Raw genomic sequence first — 19,872 nt, forward strand, 5'->3', positions numbered from 1 at the left:
CCACCCTCCTTACCTCTGTATGTGGGCCTTATCCACCCTCCTTACCTCTGTATGTGGGCCTTATCCACCCTCCTTACCTCTGTATGTGGGCCTTATCCACCCTCCTTACCTCTGTATGTGGGGCCTTATCCACCCTCCTTACCTCTGCATGTGGGCCTTACCCACCCTCCTTTACCTCTGTATGTGGCCCTTATCCTCCCTCCTTACCTCTGTATGTGGGCCTTACCCACCTCCTTACCATGTGGGGCCTCCCACCCTCCTTACCTCTGTATGTGGGCCTTACCCACCCTCCTTACCTCTGTATGGCCCTTACCCACCCTCCTTACCTTTCACATCTTACTGCTGCTCAGCAATTCCAAGAAGACATTTTATTAGCTTTTCCTTTTCATCTACAGTGCATTCGGAAAGTATTCAGACCCCTTGACTTGTTACTCATTTTGTTACGTTACAGCCTTATTCTAAAATTAATTATATTGTTTGTTTCCCCTCATCAATCTACATACAATACCCCATAATGACATCACAATACCCCGTAATGACATCGCAATACCCGTAATGACATCACAATACCCCGTAATGACATCACAATGCCCCGTAATGGCAAAGCAAAAACAGGTACAAAATTGAAAATGTAATATCACATTTACATACGTTTTCAGACCCTTTACTCAGTACTTTGTTGAAACACCTTCGGCAGTGATTACAGCCTCAAGTCTTCTTGGGTATGACGCTACAAGCTTGGCACACTTGGATTTGGGGAGTTTCACCCATTCTTCTTTGCAGATCATCTCAAGCTTTGTCAGGTTGGATGAGGAGCGTCGTTGCATAGCTATTTTCAGGTCTCTCCAGAGATGTTCTATCGGGTACATGTCTGGGATCTGGCTGGACCACTCAAGGACATTCAGAATCCACTCCTGCGTTGTCCTGGTTGTGTGCTTAGGGTCATTGGCCCGTTGGAAGGTGAACCTTCGCCGCAGTCTGAGGTCCTGCGCGCTATGGAGCAGAGCGCTATGGAGCAGAGCGCTATGGAGTTTTCATCAAGGATCTCTCTGTACTTTGCCCCGTTCATCTTTACCTCGATCCTAACTAGTCTCCCCAGTCCCCTGCTGCTGAAAAACATCCCACAGCATGATGTTGCCACCACCATAGTTCAATCTTGGTTTCATCAGACCAGAGAATCTTGTTTTTCATTGTCTGAGAGTCCTTTAGGTGCCTTTTGGCAAACTCCAAGCAGGCTGGCATGTGTCTTTTACTGAGGAGTGGCTTCCATCTGGCCACTCTACCATAAAGGCCTGATTGGTGGAGTGCTGCGAAGGTGGCTGTTGTGACGACCTTCCCACTCTGTCTGCCGTATTCTGTCTTTGTTCTTGTTTCCTTATTAGGATGCCGGTGGGCGGAGATGGGGAGGGTCGTCAGCCACATGGGGAAACACCTGGGCCAGGTGTGTCCCAGAATAAATGGACCTCTTCCACATTCATGGAGGAGACTCTCTCCATGCAGACACCATTGTAGATTGTGGTTCTTGGTGGCCTTTTTGTTTGTTTGCATTGGCACCTTTCAACACCCTGCATTATCACATTCATGCAAAACACTCACTTACACTACTGATTACTGATTACACACACCATTGTATATTTTCCTTAGTTGCTTTGGTTAATAAATATATATATGTTGTTACTCCTTATCTCCACGTTGTCTCCCTTTGTTACGGGCTTTGAGCCGGTTCGTGACACTGTTCTTCTGGAATGTTCCCCATCTCCAAAAAGGAACTCTGGAGCTCTGTCAGAGTGACCATCGGGTTCCTGGTCACCTCCCTGACCAAGGCCCTACTCCCCCGATTGCTCAGTTTTGCCGGGTGGCCAGCACTATGAAGAATCTTGGTGGTTACAACCTTCTTCCATTTAAGAATGATGGAGGTCACTGTGTTCTTAGGGACCTTCAATGCTGCATATTTTTTTTCTTAGCCTTCCCAGATCTTCCCAGAAACGTGGAAAAAAGGAAGGGGTCTGAATACATTCTGAATGCCTTGTATACATTTTCCCTTCTCTGTAATGATTTGTTCACCTTTGACCATCTGACCTTTAACCTTATTGTCTGAGTTAACCCCTGGTTAGGGGGGGTTTGACCTCTCAACAGGTGTTAGTGGTACAGACAGATCCACGCTGACATTATCCCGTTTTATTGGTGACACCTCTAGGTACCAAGATGTATTATAGTAAACTAAAACGGAAAGTTAAGCTAATCAGGAAAAAAATATTTTGTCAACTGAAAATAAAATGATTATCAAACCTGTTTGAAAAACCTTACAAGGTATTTTACATGTCAGCCACATCACATGGTATAGCAGTCAGACTGCACACATGATGACATGGTATGCAACCATTGGTTGATTTGTCATTAGTAAATCAGATCTAAAAAAATACCTGGAAAAAAACAGAACTTTTAAAAAGTCATAGAAATAACAACTCAACACTATAATAATCTTACTAGGTGCACACACTCACATCACCTAACCCTTCTAAAACATCATCTATCACTTCTAGAACATCACCTAACACTTCTAGAACTTCACCTAACACTTCTAGAAATCGCCTAGCACTTCTAGAACATCACCCAACACTTCTAGAACATCAGCTAATACTACTAGAACATCACCTAGCACTTCTAGAACATCACCTAACACTTCTAGAACATCACCTAGCACTTCTAGATCATCACCTAACACTTCTTGAACATCACCTAACACTTCTAGAACATCGCCTAATACTATTAGAACATCACCTAGCACTTCTAGAACATCACCTAGCACTTCTAGAACATCACCTAATACTACTAGAACATCACCTAGCACTTCTAGAACATCACCTAATACTAATAGAACATCACCTAGCACTTCTAGAACATCACCTAACACTTCTAGAACATCACCTAATACTACTAGAACATCACCTAGCACATCTAGAACATCACCTAACACTTCTAGAACATCACCTAACACTTCTTGAACATCACCTAACACTTCTAGAACATCACCTAATACTATTAGAACATCACCTAGCACTTCTAGAACATCACCTAGCACTTCTAGAACATCACCTAATACTACTAGAACATCAGCTAGCACTTCTAGAACATCACCTAACACTTATAGAACATAATCTAATACTACTAGAACATCACCTAGCACTTCTAGAACATCACCTAACACTTCTAGAACATCACTTAACACTTCTATATCATCTAGCACTTCTACAACATCACCTAACACTTCTAGAACATCACCTAACAGTTCTAGAACATCACCTAATACTACTAGAATATCACCTAGCACTTCTAGAACATCACCTAACACTTATATATCACCGAGCACTTCTAGAAAATCACCTAAAACTTCTAGAACATCACCTAGCACTTCTAGAACATCACCTAGCACTTCTAGAACATCATCTAACACTTCTAGAACATCACCTAGCACTTCTAGAACATCACCTAATACTACTAGAACATCACCTAGCACTTCTAGAACATCGCCGAACACATCTAGAACATCACCTAACACTTCTAGAACATCACCTAACACTTCTAGAAATCGCCTAGCACTTCTAGAACATCACCTAACACTTCTAGAACATCACCCAACACTTCTAGAACATCACCTAATACTACTAGAACATCACCTAGCACTTCTAGAACATCACCTAACACTTCTAGAACATCACCTAGCACTTCTAGATCATCCCCTAAAACTTCTTGAACATCACCTAACACTTCTAGAACATCGCCTAATACTATTAGAACATCACCTAGCACTTCTAGAACATCACCTAATACTTTTAGAACATCACCTAGCACTTCTAGAACATCACCTAATACTAATAGAACATCACCTAGCACTTCTAGAACATCACCTAACACTTCTAGAACATCACCTAATACTACTAGAACATCACCTAGCACATATAGAACATCACCTAGCACATCTAGAACATCACCTAACACTTCTAGAACATCACCTAGCACTTCTAGAACATCACCTAACACTTCTTGAACATCACCTAACACTTCTAGAACATCACCCAATACTATTAGAACATCACCTAGCACTTCTAGAACATTACCTAGCACTTCTAGAACATCACCTAATACTACTAGAACATCACCTAGCACTTCTAGAACATCACCTAACACTTATAGAACATCATCTAATACTACTAGAACATCACCTAGCACTTCTAGAACATCACCTAACACTTCTAGAACATCACCTAACACTTCTATATCATCTAGCACTTCTAGAACATCACCTAACCCTTCTAGAACATCACCTAATACTACTAGAATATCACCTAGCACTTCTAGAACATCACCTAATACTACTAGAATATCACCTAGCACTTCTAGAACATCACCTAACAATTCTATATCACCGAGCACTTCTAGAACATCACCTAAAACTTCTAGAACATCACCTAGCACTTCTAGAACATCATCTGACACTTCTATATCACCTAAAACTTCTAGAACATCACCTAGCACTTCTAGAACATCACCTAACACTTCTAGAACATCACCTAGCACTTCTAGAACATCACCTAATACTACTAGAACATCACCTAGCACTTCTAGAACATCACCTAGCACTTCTAGAACATCACCTAACACTTCTAGATCATCACCTTGCACTTCTAGAACATCACCTAATACTACTAGAACATCACCTAATACTACTAGAACATCACCTAGCACTTCTAGAACATCACCTAACACTTCTAGAACATCACCTAATACTACTAGAACATCAACTAGAACTTCTATATCACCTAATACTTCTAGAACATCATCTAACACTTCTTGAACATCACCTAACACGTCTAGAACATCACCTAATACTATTAGAACATCACCTAGCACTTCTAGAACATCACCTAGCACTTCTAGAACATCACCTAGCACTTCTAGAACATCACCTAATACTACTAGAACATCACCTAGCACTTCTAGAACATCACCTAGCACTTCTAGAACATCACCTAACACTTCTAGAACATCACCTTGCACTTCTAGAACATCACCTAATACTACTAGAACATCACCTAATACTACTAGAACATTACCTAGCACTTCTAGAACATCACCTAACACTTCTAGAACATCACCTAATACTACTAGAACATCAACTAGAACTTCTATATCACCTAATACTTCTAGAACATCATCTAACACTTCTTGAACATCACCTAAAACGTCTAGAACATCACCTAGCACTTCTAGAACATCACCTAACACTGCAAGAACCTCACCTAACAATTATTATACGATAACTAGTGTTGTCCCTGAATCATGAGATGAATCCCAGACATGTTTTCACCTGGCTGTTTTTCCAGGGTTAGTAAATGGAGTGGTTGTCAGTCAGTAATAGCAGAGGAGTGTATTATGTTGTGGTAGTAGAGGAGTGTATTATGTTGTGGTAGTAGAGGAGTGTATTGTGTTGTGGTAGTAGAGGAGTGTATTGTGTTGTGGTAGTAGAGGAGTGTATTGTTTTGTGGTAGTAGAGGAGTGTATTGTGTTGTGGTAGTAGAGGAGTGTATTGTGTTGTGGTAGTAGAGGAGTGTATTGTTTTGTGGTAGTAGAGGAGTGTATTGTGTTGTGTTAGCAGAAGAGTGTGTTGTGTTGGTGTTGTGGTAGTAGAGGAGTGAATTGTGTTGTGGTAGTAGAGGAGTGTATTGTGTTGTGGTATCAGAGGAGTTTATTTAGTTGTGGTAGTAGATGAGTGTATTTTGTTGTGGTAGTAGATGAGTGTATTGTGTTGTGGTAGTAAAGGAGTGTATTGTGTTGTGGTAGTAAAGGAATGTATTGTGTTGTGGTAGTAAAGGAGTGTATTGTGTTGTGGTAGTAAAGGAGTGTATTGTGTTGTGGTAGTAAAGGAGTGTATTGCGTTGTGGTAGTAGAGGAGTGTATTGTGTTGTGGTAGTAGAGGAGTGTATTGTGTTGTGGGAGCAGAAGAGTGTGTTGTGTTGGTGTTGTGGTAGTAGAGGAGTGTATTGTGTTGTGGTAGTAAAGGAGTGTATTGTGTTGTGGTAGTAAAGGAGTGTATTGTGTTGTGGTAGTAGAGGAGTGTATTGTGTTGTGGTAGTAGAGGAGTGCATTGTGTTGTGGTAGTAGAGGAGTGTATTGTGTTGTGGTAGTAGAGGAGTGTATTGTGTTGTGGTAGTAGACGAGTGTATTGTGTTGTGGTAGTAAAGGAGTGTATTGTGTTGTGGTAGTAAAGGAATGTATTGTGTTGTGGTAGTAAAGGAGTGTATTGTGTTGTGGTAGTAAAGGAGTGTATTGTGTTGTGGTAGTAGAGGAGTGTATTGTGTTGTGGTAGTAGAGGAGTGTATTTTGTTGTGGGAGCAGAGGAGTGTATTGTGTTGGTGTACTTGGCTGGTGAGAGGCAGTAGAGGTTCAGACTATTGTTAGTGAGGCTGTCACTGCACTCCACACTCCTCTCTCTCTCTCTCTCTCTCTCTCTCTCTCTCTCTATCTCTATCTCTCTCTCTCTCACTGAAATCCTGCCTCTGGCTCTCATCGGTATTTCCATGGTTACTGTTGCCGTGTTGGTGGCAGTAATGTCATCATGTCATTGGTTCAGGAGTTGGGACTAGGACTTGTTTGTGTTTTTCTGTAGCTACATCCTTCTCTAGCTACTGTACCTCCTCTCCTTGAACTCATACACCTCTATTTCATGTTTATTTTCTCCATTCCTCCTTTCTCTGTTGCTCTCTCACTCCCTCTATCTCTCCCTCTCTCTCTCCCTCGCTTTTATGTGGGTGTCTTGTGCTGTTTATTGTCTGTACTTTTTATGTTTTTGTTAGGTTTTTTTTATCTAGAAAAGATAAGAGCAATGCAACTTCAAAGTACAGTAGGCTTCTAAGGATAAAATAAATAAATATATATATACAATCAAGTAAGTTAAAGCTTAATCGGTGTATATTGGTTCCATTTTTTTGGGGTGCAGTTTAAAAAAGGTAGAACATCCGATGAATAATAACGTTACCGGTGCAGGTCCGATGGAATACTATCAATGATACAGGTAATGGCCAAAATAAAGGAAACTCCAACATAAATTGTCTTAATGGGATCCGCCCCTTTTTTTTCAATTTTCGCAAGCCAGCCTAGTTCCTATGATGTAAACAGAAATAACTTCAAACTAAACCAAATTGTTTTCACTCATGACTACTGGTTTCAATGTAATTTTCTTCCAATTTACAAGCATATACTTTATGAATTGTTGTGTGCAAATCAGCTTGCAAGGTTGCTAGCCAACTACCCTGCTAACATTAGCCCTACTAGCATGCTAACATCAGCCCTACTAGCCTGCTAACATTAGCCCTACTAGTCTGCTAACATTAGCCCTACTAGTTGCTAACATTAGCCCTACTAGCCTGCTAACATTAGCCTTACTAGCCTGCTAAGATTAGCCCTACTAGTTGCTAACATTAGCCCTACTAGCCTGCTAACGTTAGCCCTACCAGCATGCTATCGTTTCGTTAGCACTGCATGAGTCAGCCAGTTGCTATCAACACCTAGTTTACAGCTACATTAAAGTAAACCAAAGTTTTGGAAAAAACTTAACGGCACCTAACAAGTTATCAGATAACATTACTGGTATATGCAGTTATCTTATGCAGCAAGCCAGCCAGCTAAAGTTAATAATTTTAGCCTGCTAGCTAGCCTAACCAGCTAACTAGCCTAGCTAGCCAACCACCAAGGTTGACATTGCAAGTAGTAAGCCAGAGAACAATTAGTCTAGCACAGTTAGGAACTCAGAGAACGCACCAAAAAAAATCCGGAAGATATACAGTAGGGAGAACGGAGACTTACCGATTGACGGCTGAATTAGCTATCAAAGAAGAGCCAAGGAAAGGCCTTCAGAGGGACAGGCCATTTCACCGGCAGAGGGACAATCAGCTAATCCAGAAGCAATATAGTGAGTTAAATCTACATTGAATTTACCTGGTTTATCTCAATTACTGCTGACATTCACAATGTACTGGTAGGTCGGTAGGAAACAGAGGTTGCAGGCTTCACATTCACGCTCGGCACAGCACCTCGATTCAGGTGAAGTCTCATTCTGAATCCTGCCTTCCATGTGGAAGTCCTCAGGGGTGAAATGAACACCACATAGAGTAGTGGTTTCCTTACTCCAATCCGTTCGCTTCAACCAGACAAACCAATCCCACTTCAAAGCTAGCTTCTTGTTTTTGGGCCACAAAGGATTTGTTACCATGTCCTTGTGGATATTACTGCACTATGTGGATAGTACTGCACTATGTGGGTATTACTGCACTATGTGGGTATTACTACACTATGTGGGTATTACTGCACTATGTGGATAGTACTGCACTATGTGGGTATTACTGCACTATGTGGGTATTACTACACTATGTGGGTATTACTGCACTCTGTGGATATTACTGCACTATGTGGGTATTACTGCACTATGTGGGTATTACTGCACTATGTGGGTATTACTGCACTCTGTGGATAGTACTGCACTATGTGGGTATTACTGCACTATGTGGGTATTACTACACTATGTGGGTATTACTACACTCTGTGGATATTACTGCACTATGTGGATAGTACTGCACTATGTGGGTATTACTGCACTATGTGGGTATTACTACACTATGTGGGTATTACTGCACTCTGTGGATATTACTGCACTATGTGGGTATTACTGCACTATGTGGGTATTACTGCACTATGTGGGTATTACCGCACTATGTGGGTATTACCGCACTATGTGGGTATTACCGCACTATGTGGGTATTACTGCACTATGTGGGTATTACCGCACTATGTGGGTATTACCGCACTATGTGGGTATTACCGCACTATGTGGGTATTACTGCACTATGTGGGTATCACTGCACTATGTGGGTATCACTGCACTATGTGTGTATCAATGCACTATGTGGGTAGTACTGCACTATGTGGGTATCACTGCACTATATGGGTATTACTGCACTATGTGGGTATTACTGCACTCTGTGGGTATTACTGCACTCTGTGGGTATTACTGCACTATGTGGATAGTACTGCACTCTGTGGATATTACTGCACTCTGTGGATATTACTGCACTATGTGGGCATTACTGCACTATGTGGGTATTACTGCACTATGTGGGTATTACTGCACTATGTGGATATTACTGCACTATGTGGATATTACTGCACTATGTGGATATTACTGCACTATGTAGGTATTACTGCACTATGTGGGTATCACTGCACTATGTGGGTATCACTGCACTATGTGGGTATCACTGCACTATGTAGGTATTACTGCACTATGTGGGTATTACTGCACTATGTGGGTATCACTGCACTATGTGGGTATCACTGCACTATGTGGGTATCACTGCACTATGTGGGTATTACTGCACTATGTGGGTATTACTGCACTATGTGGATATTACTACACTATGTGGGTATTACTGCACTATGTGGGTAGTACTGCACTATGTGGGTATTACTGCACTATGTGGATATTACTGCACTATGTGGATATTACTGCACTATGTAGGTATTACTGCACTATGTGGGTATCACTTCACTATGTGGGTATCACTGCACTATGTGGGTATCACTGCACTATGTAGGTATTACTGCACTATGTGGGTATTACTGCACTATGTGGGTATCACTGCACTATGTGGGTATTACTGCACTATGTGGGTATTACTGCACTATGTGGATATTACTACACTATGTGGGTATTACTGCACTATGTGGGTAGTACTGCACTATGTGGGTATTACTGCTCTATGTGGGTATTACTGCACTATGTGGATATTACTGCACTATGTGGATATTACTGCACTGCACTATGTGGATATTACTGCACTGCACTATGTGGATATTACTGCACTGCACTATGTGGGTAGTACTGCACTATGTGGGTATTACTGCACTATGTGGGTATTACTGCTCTATGTGGGTAGTACTGCTCTATGTGGGTATTACTGCACTATGTGGGTATTACTGCACTATGTGGGTAGTACTGCTCTATGTGGGTATTACTGCACTATGTGGGTATTACTGCACTATGTGGGTAGTACTGCTCTATGTGGGTATTACTGCACTATGTGGGTATTACTGCACTATGTGGGTATTACTGCACTATGTGGGTATTACTGCACTATGTGGGTATTACTGCTCTATGTGGGTATTACTGCACTATGTGGGTAGTACTGCTCTATGTGGGTATTACTGCACTATGTGGGTAGTACTGCTCTATGTGGGTATTACTGCTCTATGTGGATATTACTGCACTACACTATGTGGGTATTACTACACTATGTGGGTATTACTGCACTATGTGGGTATTACTGCACTATGTGGATATTACTACACTATGTGGGTATCACTGCACTATGTGGGTATCACTGCACTATGTGGGTATTACTGCACTATGTGGATATTACTGCACTATGTAGGTATTACTGCACTATGTGGGTATCACTGCACTACACTATGTGGGTATTACTGCACTATGTGGGTATTACTGCACTATGTGGATATTACTACACTATGTGGATATTACTACACTATGTGGGTATTACTGCACTATGTGGGTATTACTGCACTATGTGGATATTACTACACTATGTGGGTATCACTGCACTATGTGGGTATCACTGCACTATGTGGGTATTACTGCACTATGTGGATATTACTGCACTATGTAGGTATTACTGCACTATGTGGGTATCACTGCACTATGTGGGTATCACTGCACTATGTAGGTATTACTGCACTATGTGGGTATTACTGCACTATGTGGGTATCACTGCACTATGTGGGTATCACTGCACTATGTGGGTATCACTGCACTATGTGGGTATCACTGCACTATGTGGGTATCACTGCACTATGTGGGTATCACTGCACTATGTGGGTATTACTGCACTATGTGGGTATCACTGCACTATGTGGGTATTACTGCACTATGTGGGTATTACTGCACTATGTGGATATTACTACACTATGTGGGTATTACTGCACTATGTGGGTAGTACTGCACTATGTGGGTATTACTGCTCTATGTGGGTAGTACTGCACTATGTGGATATTACTGCACTATGTGGATATTACTGCACTGCACTATGTGGATATTACTGCACTGCACTATGTGGATATTACTGCACTGCACTATGTGGGTAGTACTGCACTATGTGGGTATTACTGCACTATGTGGGTATTACTGCTCTATGTGGGTAGTACTGCTCTATGTGGGTATTACTGCACTATGTGGGTATTACTGAACTATGTGGGTAGTACTGCTCTATGTGGGTATTACTGCACTATGTGGGTATTACTGCACTATGTGGGTAGTACTGCTCTATGTGGGTATTACTGCACTATGTGGGTATTACTGCACTATGTGGGTATTACTGCACTATGTGGGTATTACTGCACTATGTGGGTATTACTGCACTATGTGGGTATTACTGCACTATGTGGGTAGTACTGCTCTATGTGGGTATTACTGCACTATGTGGGTAGTACTGCTCTATGTGGGTATTACTGCTCTATGTGGATATTACTGCACTACACTATGTGGGTATTACTACACTATGTGGGTATTACTGCACTATGTGGGTATTACTGCACTATGTGGGTATTACTGCACTATGTGGGTATTACTGCACTATGTGGGTATTACTGCACTATGTGGGTATTACTGCACTATGTGGGTATTACTGCACTATGTGGGTAGTACTGCTCTATGTGGGTATTACTGCACTATGTGGATATTACTGCTCTATGTGGGTATTACTGCACTATGTGGGTATTACTGCACTACACTATGTGGGTATTACTGCACTATGTGGATATTACTGCACTATGTGGGTATTACTGCTCTATGTGGATATTACTGCTCTATGTGGGTATTACTGCACTATGTGGGTATTACTGCTCTATGTGGGTATTACTGCTCTATGTGGGTATTACTGCACTATGTGGGTATTACTGCTCTATGTGGGTATCACTGCTCTATGTGGGTATTACTGCACTATGTGGGTATTACTGCTCTATGTGGGTATTACTGCACTCTGTGGGTATTACTGCACTATGTGGATATTACTGCACTATGTGGGTATTACTGCACTATGTGGGTATTACTGCACTATGTGGATATTACTGCTCTATGTGGGTATTACTGCACTATGTGGGTATTACTGCTCTATGTGGATATTACTGCTCTATGTGGGTATTACTGCACTATGTTGTTATTACTGCTCTATGTGGGTATTACTGCACTCTGTGGGTATTACTGCTCTATGTGGGTATTACTGCACTATGTGGATATTACTGCACTATGTGGGTATTACTGCACTATGTGGATATTACTGCTCTATGTGGGTATTACTACACTATGTGGGTATTACTGCACTATGTGGATATTACTGCACTATGTGGGTATTACTGCACTATGTGGGTATTACTGCACTATGTGGATATTACTGCTCTATGTGGATATTACTGCACTATGTGGGTATTACTGCACTATGTGGATATTACTGCACTATGTGGGTATTACTGCACTACACTATGTGGGTATTACTGCACTATGTGGGTATTACTGCACTATGTGGATATTACTGCTCTATGTGGATATTACTGCACTCTGTGGGTATTACTGCACTATGTGGATATTACTGCACTATGTGGGTATTACTGCACTACACTATGTGGGTATTACTGCACTATGTGGATATTACTGCTCTATGTGGATATTACTGCTCTATGTGGGTATTACTGCACTCTGTGGGTATTACTGCACTATGTGGATATTACTGCACTATGTGGGTATTACTGCACTATGTGGGTATTACTGCTCTATGTGGGTATCACTGCACTATGTGGGTATTACTGCACTATGTGGGTATTACTGCTCTATGTGGGTATTACTGCACTATGTGGATATTACTGCTCTATGTGGATATTACTGCTCTATGTGGGTATTACTGCACTACACTATGTGGGTATTACTGCACTATGTGGGTATTACTGCACTCTGTGGATATTACTGCACTATGTGGATATTACTGCTCTATGTGGATATTACTGCACTATGTGGGTATTACTGCACTACACTATGTGGGTATTACTGCACTCTGTGGATATTACTGCACTATGTGGATATTACTGCTCTATGTGGGTATCACTGCACTATGTGGGTATTACTGCACTATGTGGGTATTACTGCTCTATGTGGGTATTACTGCACTATGTGGATATTACTGCTCTATGTGGATATTACTGCTCTATGTGGGTATTACTGCACTACACTATGTGGGTATTACTGCACTATGTGGGTATTACTGCACTCTGTGGATATTACTGCTCTATGTGGATATTACTGCACTATGTGGATATTACTGCACTATGTGGATATTACTGCTCTATGTGGATATTACTGCACTATGTGGATATTACTGCTCTATGTGGATATTACTGCTCTATGTGGGTATTACTGCACTATGTGGGTATTACTGCACTCTGTGGATATTACTGCACTCTGTGGATATTACTGCTCTATGTGGGTATTACTGCTCTATGTGGGTATTACTGCACTATGTGGATATTACTGCTCTATGTGGATATTACTGCACTATGTGGATATTACTGCTCTATGTGGATATTACTGCACTATGTGGGTATTACTGCACTATGTGGGTATTACTGCACTCTGTGGATATTACTGCACTATGTGGATATTACTGCTCTATGTGGATATTACTGCACTATGTGGGTATTACTGCACTCTGTGGATATTACTGCTCTATGTGGATATTACTGCTCTATGTGGGTAGTACTGCTCTATGTGGGTATTACTGCTCTATGTGGGTATTACTGCTCTATGTGGGTATTACTGCACTATGTGGGTATTACTGCACTATGTGGGTATTACTGCACTATGTGGGTATTACTGCACTATGTGGGTAGTACTGCACTATGTGGGTAGTACTGCACTCTGTGGGTATTACTGCACTCTGTGGGTATTACTGCACTATGTGGATATTACTGCACTATGTGGGTATTACTGCACTATGTGGGTATTACTGCACTATGTGGGTATTACTGCACTATGTGGGTATTACTGCACTATGTGGATATTACTGCACTATGTGGGTATTACTGCACTACACTATGTGGGTATTACTGCACTATGTGGGTATTACTGCTCTATGTGGATATTACTGCACTACACTATGTGGGTATTACTGCACTATCTGGGTAGTTCTGCTCTATGTGGGTATTACTGCACTATGTGGATATTACTACACTATGTGGGTATTACTGCACTATGTGGGTAGTTCTGCTCTATGTGGGTATTACTGCACTATGTGGATATTACTGCTCTATGTGGGTATTACTGCACTATGTGGATATTACTACACTATGTGGGTATTACTGCACTATGTGGGTAGTTCTGCTCTATGTGGGTATTACTGCACTATGTGGATATTACTGCTCTATGTGGGTATTACTGCACTATGTGGATATTACTGCACTACACTATGTGGGTATTACTGCACTCTGTGGATATTACTGCACTGCACTATGTGGGTATTACTGCACTATGTGGGTATTACTGCACTATGTGGATATTACTGCTCTATGTGGGTATTACTGCACTACACTATGTGGGTATTACTGCACTATGTGGATATTACTGCTCTATGTGGGTATTACTGCTCTATGTGGGTATTACTGCACTATGTGGATATTACTGCTCTATGTGGGTATTACTGCACTATGTGGATATTACTGCTCTATGTGGGTATTACTGCACTATGTGGATATTACTGCACTATGTGGATATTACTGCTCTATGTGGATATTACTGCTCTATGTGGGTATTACTGCACTATGTGGATATCACTGCACTATGTGGATATTACTGCACTATGTGGGTATTACTGCACTATGTGGGTATTACTGCACTATGTGGATATCACTGCACTATGTGGATATTACTGCTCTATGTGGATAGTACTGCTCTATGTGGGTATTACTGCACTATGTGGATATTACTGCACTATGTGGGTATTACTGCACTACACTATGTGGGTATTACTGCACTATGTGGATATTACTGCACTATGTGGATATTACTGCTCTATGTGGATATTACTGCTCTATGTGGGTATTACTGCTCTATGTGGATATTACTGCACTATGTGGGTATTACTGCACTATGTGGATATTACTGCACTATGTGGGTATTACTGCACTACACTATGTGGATATTACTGCACTATGTGGGTATTACTGCACTCTGTGGGTATTACTGCTCTATGTGGATATTACTGCTCTATGTGGGTATTACTGCTCTATGTGGATATTACTGCTCTATGTGGGTATTACTGCACTACACTATGTGGGTATTACTGCACTATGCGGAAACTGGAAAAACTTTTGTACACGTCAATCCAGAACATCCCAAACATGCTCAAAAGGTGACATGTCTGGTGAGTATGCAGGCCATGGAAGAACTGGGACATTTTCTGCTTCCAGGAATTGTGTACAGATCCTTGCGACATGGGGCCGTGCATTATCATGCTGAAACATGAGGTGATGGCGTTTGATGAATAACACGACAATGGGCCTAAGGATCTCATCACGGTATCTCATTCAAACTGCATTCAAACTGCCATCCATAAAATGTGTTTGTGTTTGTTGTCAGCAGCGTATGTCTGCCTATGACACAACCCCACCAACGTCTCTGTTCACCACGTTGCTCGCCCACACGACACCATACCCGCTGTCTGCCATCTGCCCGGTACAGTTGAAACTGGGATTCATCCGTGAAGAGCACACTTCTCCAGCTTGCCAGGCCATCAAAGGTCAAAGTCGGTAAGACGCCGAACTGCAGTCTGGTCAAAATCCTGGTGAGGACGTTGAGATTAGATCCATGCTCATCGTCCATACCAGGATGTTGACCTGATTGCAGTCTCGCGTCGTTACCGACTTCAGTGGGCAAATGCTCACCTTTGATGGCTCCTGGCACGCTGGAGAAGTGTGCTCTTCACGGATGAACACAGACGAGCCTCCGTGAGACGATTTCTTTTATTTTTAATTTTATTTCACCTTTATTTAACCAGTTTGGCCAGTTGAGAATAAGTTCTCATTTACAACTGCGAACTGGCCAAGATAAAGCAAAGCAGTCCGACAAAAACAACAACAACACATAAACACATAAACAGACGTACAGTCAATAACACAATAAAAATCTATATACAGTGTGTGCAAATGTAGAAGATAAGGGAGGTAAGGCAATATATAGGCCATAGAGGCAAAATAATTACAATTTAGCATTAACACTGGAGTGATAGATGTGCAGATGATGATATGCAAGTAGAGATACTGGGGAGCAAAATAGCTGATGCTTAAAGTCAGAGGGAGATATAAAAAGTCTGCTGGAAGTGGTGGTTGAGGGCCAGTAGGGAGGCGCTCCATCCTCTGGTCTACAAAATATTATAATGTCCCAGAGCAGTGATTGGGACGTTGCCTGTGAAAGGTACCGTCTTTCAGATGGGAAGTTAAACGGTGTCCTGGCGAGTATGGGTGTTAACCCGGTGTCCTGGCTAATTCCCAATCTGGTCCTCATACCATCATGACCACCTAATCATCCCCAGCTTACAATTGTCTCATTCATCCCCTCCTCTCCTTGTAACTATTCCCTAGGTCGTTGTGGTAAATTATAATGTGTCTTCAGTCAACTTACTTGGTAAAATAAGGGTTACTAAAATAAATTATATCAATTCAGAAGCTCAAAAACCCCATCAGAAGAAACATTTTGATTTTAGCTCAAAGTTTAGAAGAAGAAAAATACAACTAAACAAAGTTATAATGGTAATTATTTTATTTGTGTTTGTTTTGTTAAAGATAGTTTCAGTATCGTTTTAGTTTTTCAAATGTTTTTCTTGTCATTTTTATTTCAGTTTCCAATTTTTGTTTTTATTTTAGTTTTTGTTGACTTTAATAACCTTGATGGACTGTACACTGATTTAGTCATTATTGACGAGGAGAAATATCAGTAACATAATTGAGTAACAATTCAGATTTCCTCTGTGCTCTCCACTTCCCCTCAGGCATTACCGTAACATGCTAACTAGACGTGCGTCAGTGTGTTCACCATCGTGAGCATGTTGATTTTGTCCATCCACACCAGACGAGATCCAGACACGCAGGTTGAATTATCAAAATGAACTCTGGAACCAACTATACTAACTAGGGACAGGAAACACATGAACACATGAAACATTCATGGTCATGGTCATTTAGCTAGCTAGCTTGCAGTTTCTAGCTAATTTGTTCTGGGATTAAACATCAGGTTGTTATTTACTGGAAAGTCTTTTTATGGATATTTGTAGAATTTTGACCCATTTTGAGTCACACAAATGTTTCTCTACCCGATAATTCATCCAAGATAAAAGGGACACCTAGTTAGTTTCCAGTAAAAAAAAAATCTCTTCCTTAAGTCTTCTTCTTCTTCTGTGGACTTTATATGGCGGTTGGCAACCAACTTTAAGGTGCATACCACCACCAACTGGACTGGAGTGTGACTAGTTCATCTTTTAATCTCCCACGTGGGTATATGCTCCTAAAAACCAATGAGGAGATGGGAGAGGCAGGACTTGCAGGGCGTGACACGTCAAAAATAGAACCAGTTCTATTTAGCGTCAGATAACGCAGATGCTCGTTGACGCTCGCAAGCAGTATGGATGAAATGATTGAGTGACATTGTAAATTCATTTTGCAATGCTGGCGCGCGTAACACGATCAGCTTGATCAATGTGTTAGATGACCTACCCTAACATTGCTAAATCATTCTGCCGTGTTTTCATGTGTTCTGTTGTTCTGTTGTTCAAGCAGGAATCTAGATTCAAAACTAAAACTATATAAGGAAAATGACTTGTCAATTCCATCGTTACACAAAACAGGTACTACTATTGTTGTCTGTGGAGTGGATTGGCAACCTGATACTGTTGCATTTTGGGACATGTGATGTAATTTCGTTACACGTTAATCTCAGTAGCTAAACAAGGGTCTGTTTGTTAGGTCGGGTGTCAACACTACCTGCAACCCAAACTGCACCCTGTTCCCTATATAGCGGACTACTTTTGACCAAAGCCCATAGACTCTGGTCAAAAGGTAGTGCAATACGGTGCCATTTGGGATGGAGTCAGTGACCTTTCTTCAATCTCATGGGCCACCACTCCCGTTGGTTGCTTTAGTGAGGTCATATTGTCTGGCTTGTCATAATTGGCTCTTGTTGAGGAGAGGTTGACCATCTTTAGCGACACCGTGGCGGTGGGCGGTCATTTTGCTAGGTGGTCTTGAGAGACTCCAGACCCAAACTAGACGTTTAGACAACCTCTGACCTTTAAGCTGGAGAAAGAAGACGTTTCTGCCGGACAGAAGCCTTTGTAATGATTTAAGTCGCCTGGAATTCCCTCCATTCACAAGTCTAATGTTATTATAATCATGTCTGTCCTAATAGAACCGCCACAGGAGTGACAACCAGGTGAACAACCGGAAGGTCACAGTGCTCATCGATGGAGAGTAAGTTCATGAGATCTACTATTGGTTTCTAACAGTACATAATGAACACAACTCATTACGGCACGCTGGTTGTGTGTGTGTGGTCACAGATGTTTGCCGCTTCCTGCTCCCCGTCCCCACCCTGCTCTCTCCACCGTCCTCCACCCAAATCCATTTCCACAGCAAATGTGTGAGTGCCTCAGGCAGGGACAGTTGGGCAACATGCCTTCTATTCAGGAGGGCAACAGGAAGCAGTTGCAGGCAACAGGAAGTGCTTGTTTTCACCCTGTTGATCTTTCTCCTGACTTACAGACAGTCACAGACAGGAGATGTACACAGATTTGACCCTTCCGTACATTTTCTTCCTGATCCTAAAAAAAATAGAGGGATGGACGGCTACTGTCTTTAAAAACATGAAACTTGAAATACTCTTCTTTCCTACCCCTCTTTCTCTCTCTCTCTCTCTCCCTCCCCCACCCCACCCACTCTCTCGCTCTCTCTCTCTCTCTCTCTCTCTCTCTCTCGCTCTCTCTCTCTCTCTCTCCCTCCCTCTAGACTACGGAGTGAAAAATGGATGGATGTTCATGTGGGTGACATCATCAAACTTGGAAATAACCAGTTTGTTACGGTGAGAACAGGACACTGAACCAGCCTTACTGTGTGTTCATTACAACATACCGTTTCAGGCCTTAAACATCCAGTACCTCGTTTGTTAGTATATTTCATATGCTATGATTCTGGCATAAGAGACCATCGTGATAGACTGGGTGTGAAACAGGTACCTATATTCAGTGTCTTTAATGTGAATCTCTCCCTCTGTGATTTCAAGGCAGACCTGCTGCTGCTCTCTAGTAGTGAACCTCTCAACATTGTCTACATAGAGACTGCTGCACTGGACGGGTCAGTGTGTGTGTGTGTCTGTGTCTGTGTCTGTGTCTGTGTCTGTGTCTGTGTGTGTGTCTGTGTCTGTGTCTGTGTGTGTGTCGTCTGTGTGTGTGTGTGTGTGTGTGTGTGTGTGTGTGTGTGTGTGTGTGTGTGTGTGTGTGTGTGTGTGTGTGTGTGTGTGTGTGTGTGTGTCTGTCTGTGTGTCGGTGTGTCGGTGTGTCGGTTTGTTTGTTCATCTACTGTACAAAGCCTGTGTCTATTTCATACTCATTCCTCTCCTGCTCTTCTCTTCTTCTCCTCCTCCTCTCCTCTTCCTATCTTCCTCCTCCTCCTCCTCCTCCTCCTCCTATCATCCTCTCCTCCTCCTCTCCTCCTTCTTCT

The 19,872-nt window shown here is 41.9% G+C and overlaps 1 pseudogene; it reads left to right on the forward strand.

Annotated features, from left to right (window-relative positions):
• LOC135506452 (probable phospholipid-transporting ATPase IM) overlaps positions 1 to 19,872 on the forward strand; it is a 123,833-nt pseudogene that overhangs the window by 45,375 nt on the left and 58,586 nt on the right.

The sequence above is a fragment of the Oncorhynchus masou genome, chromosome 1 (assembly GCF_036934945.1).
Source record: "Oncorhynchus masou masou isolate Uvic2021 chromosome 1, UVic_Omas_1.1, whole genome shotgun sequence".
In the NCBI taxonomy this organism is placed as follows: domain Eukaryota; kingdom Metazoa; phylum Chordata; class Actinopteri; order Salmoniformes; family Salmonidae; genus Oncorhynchus; species Oncorhynchus masou.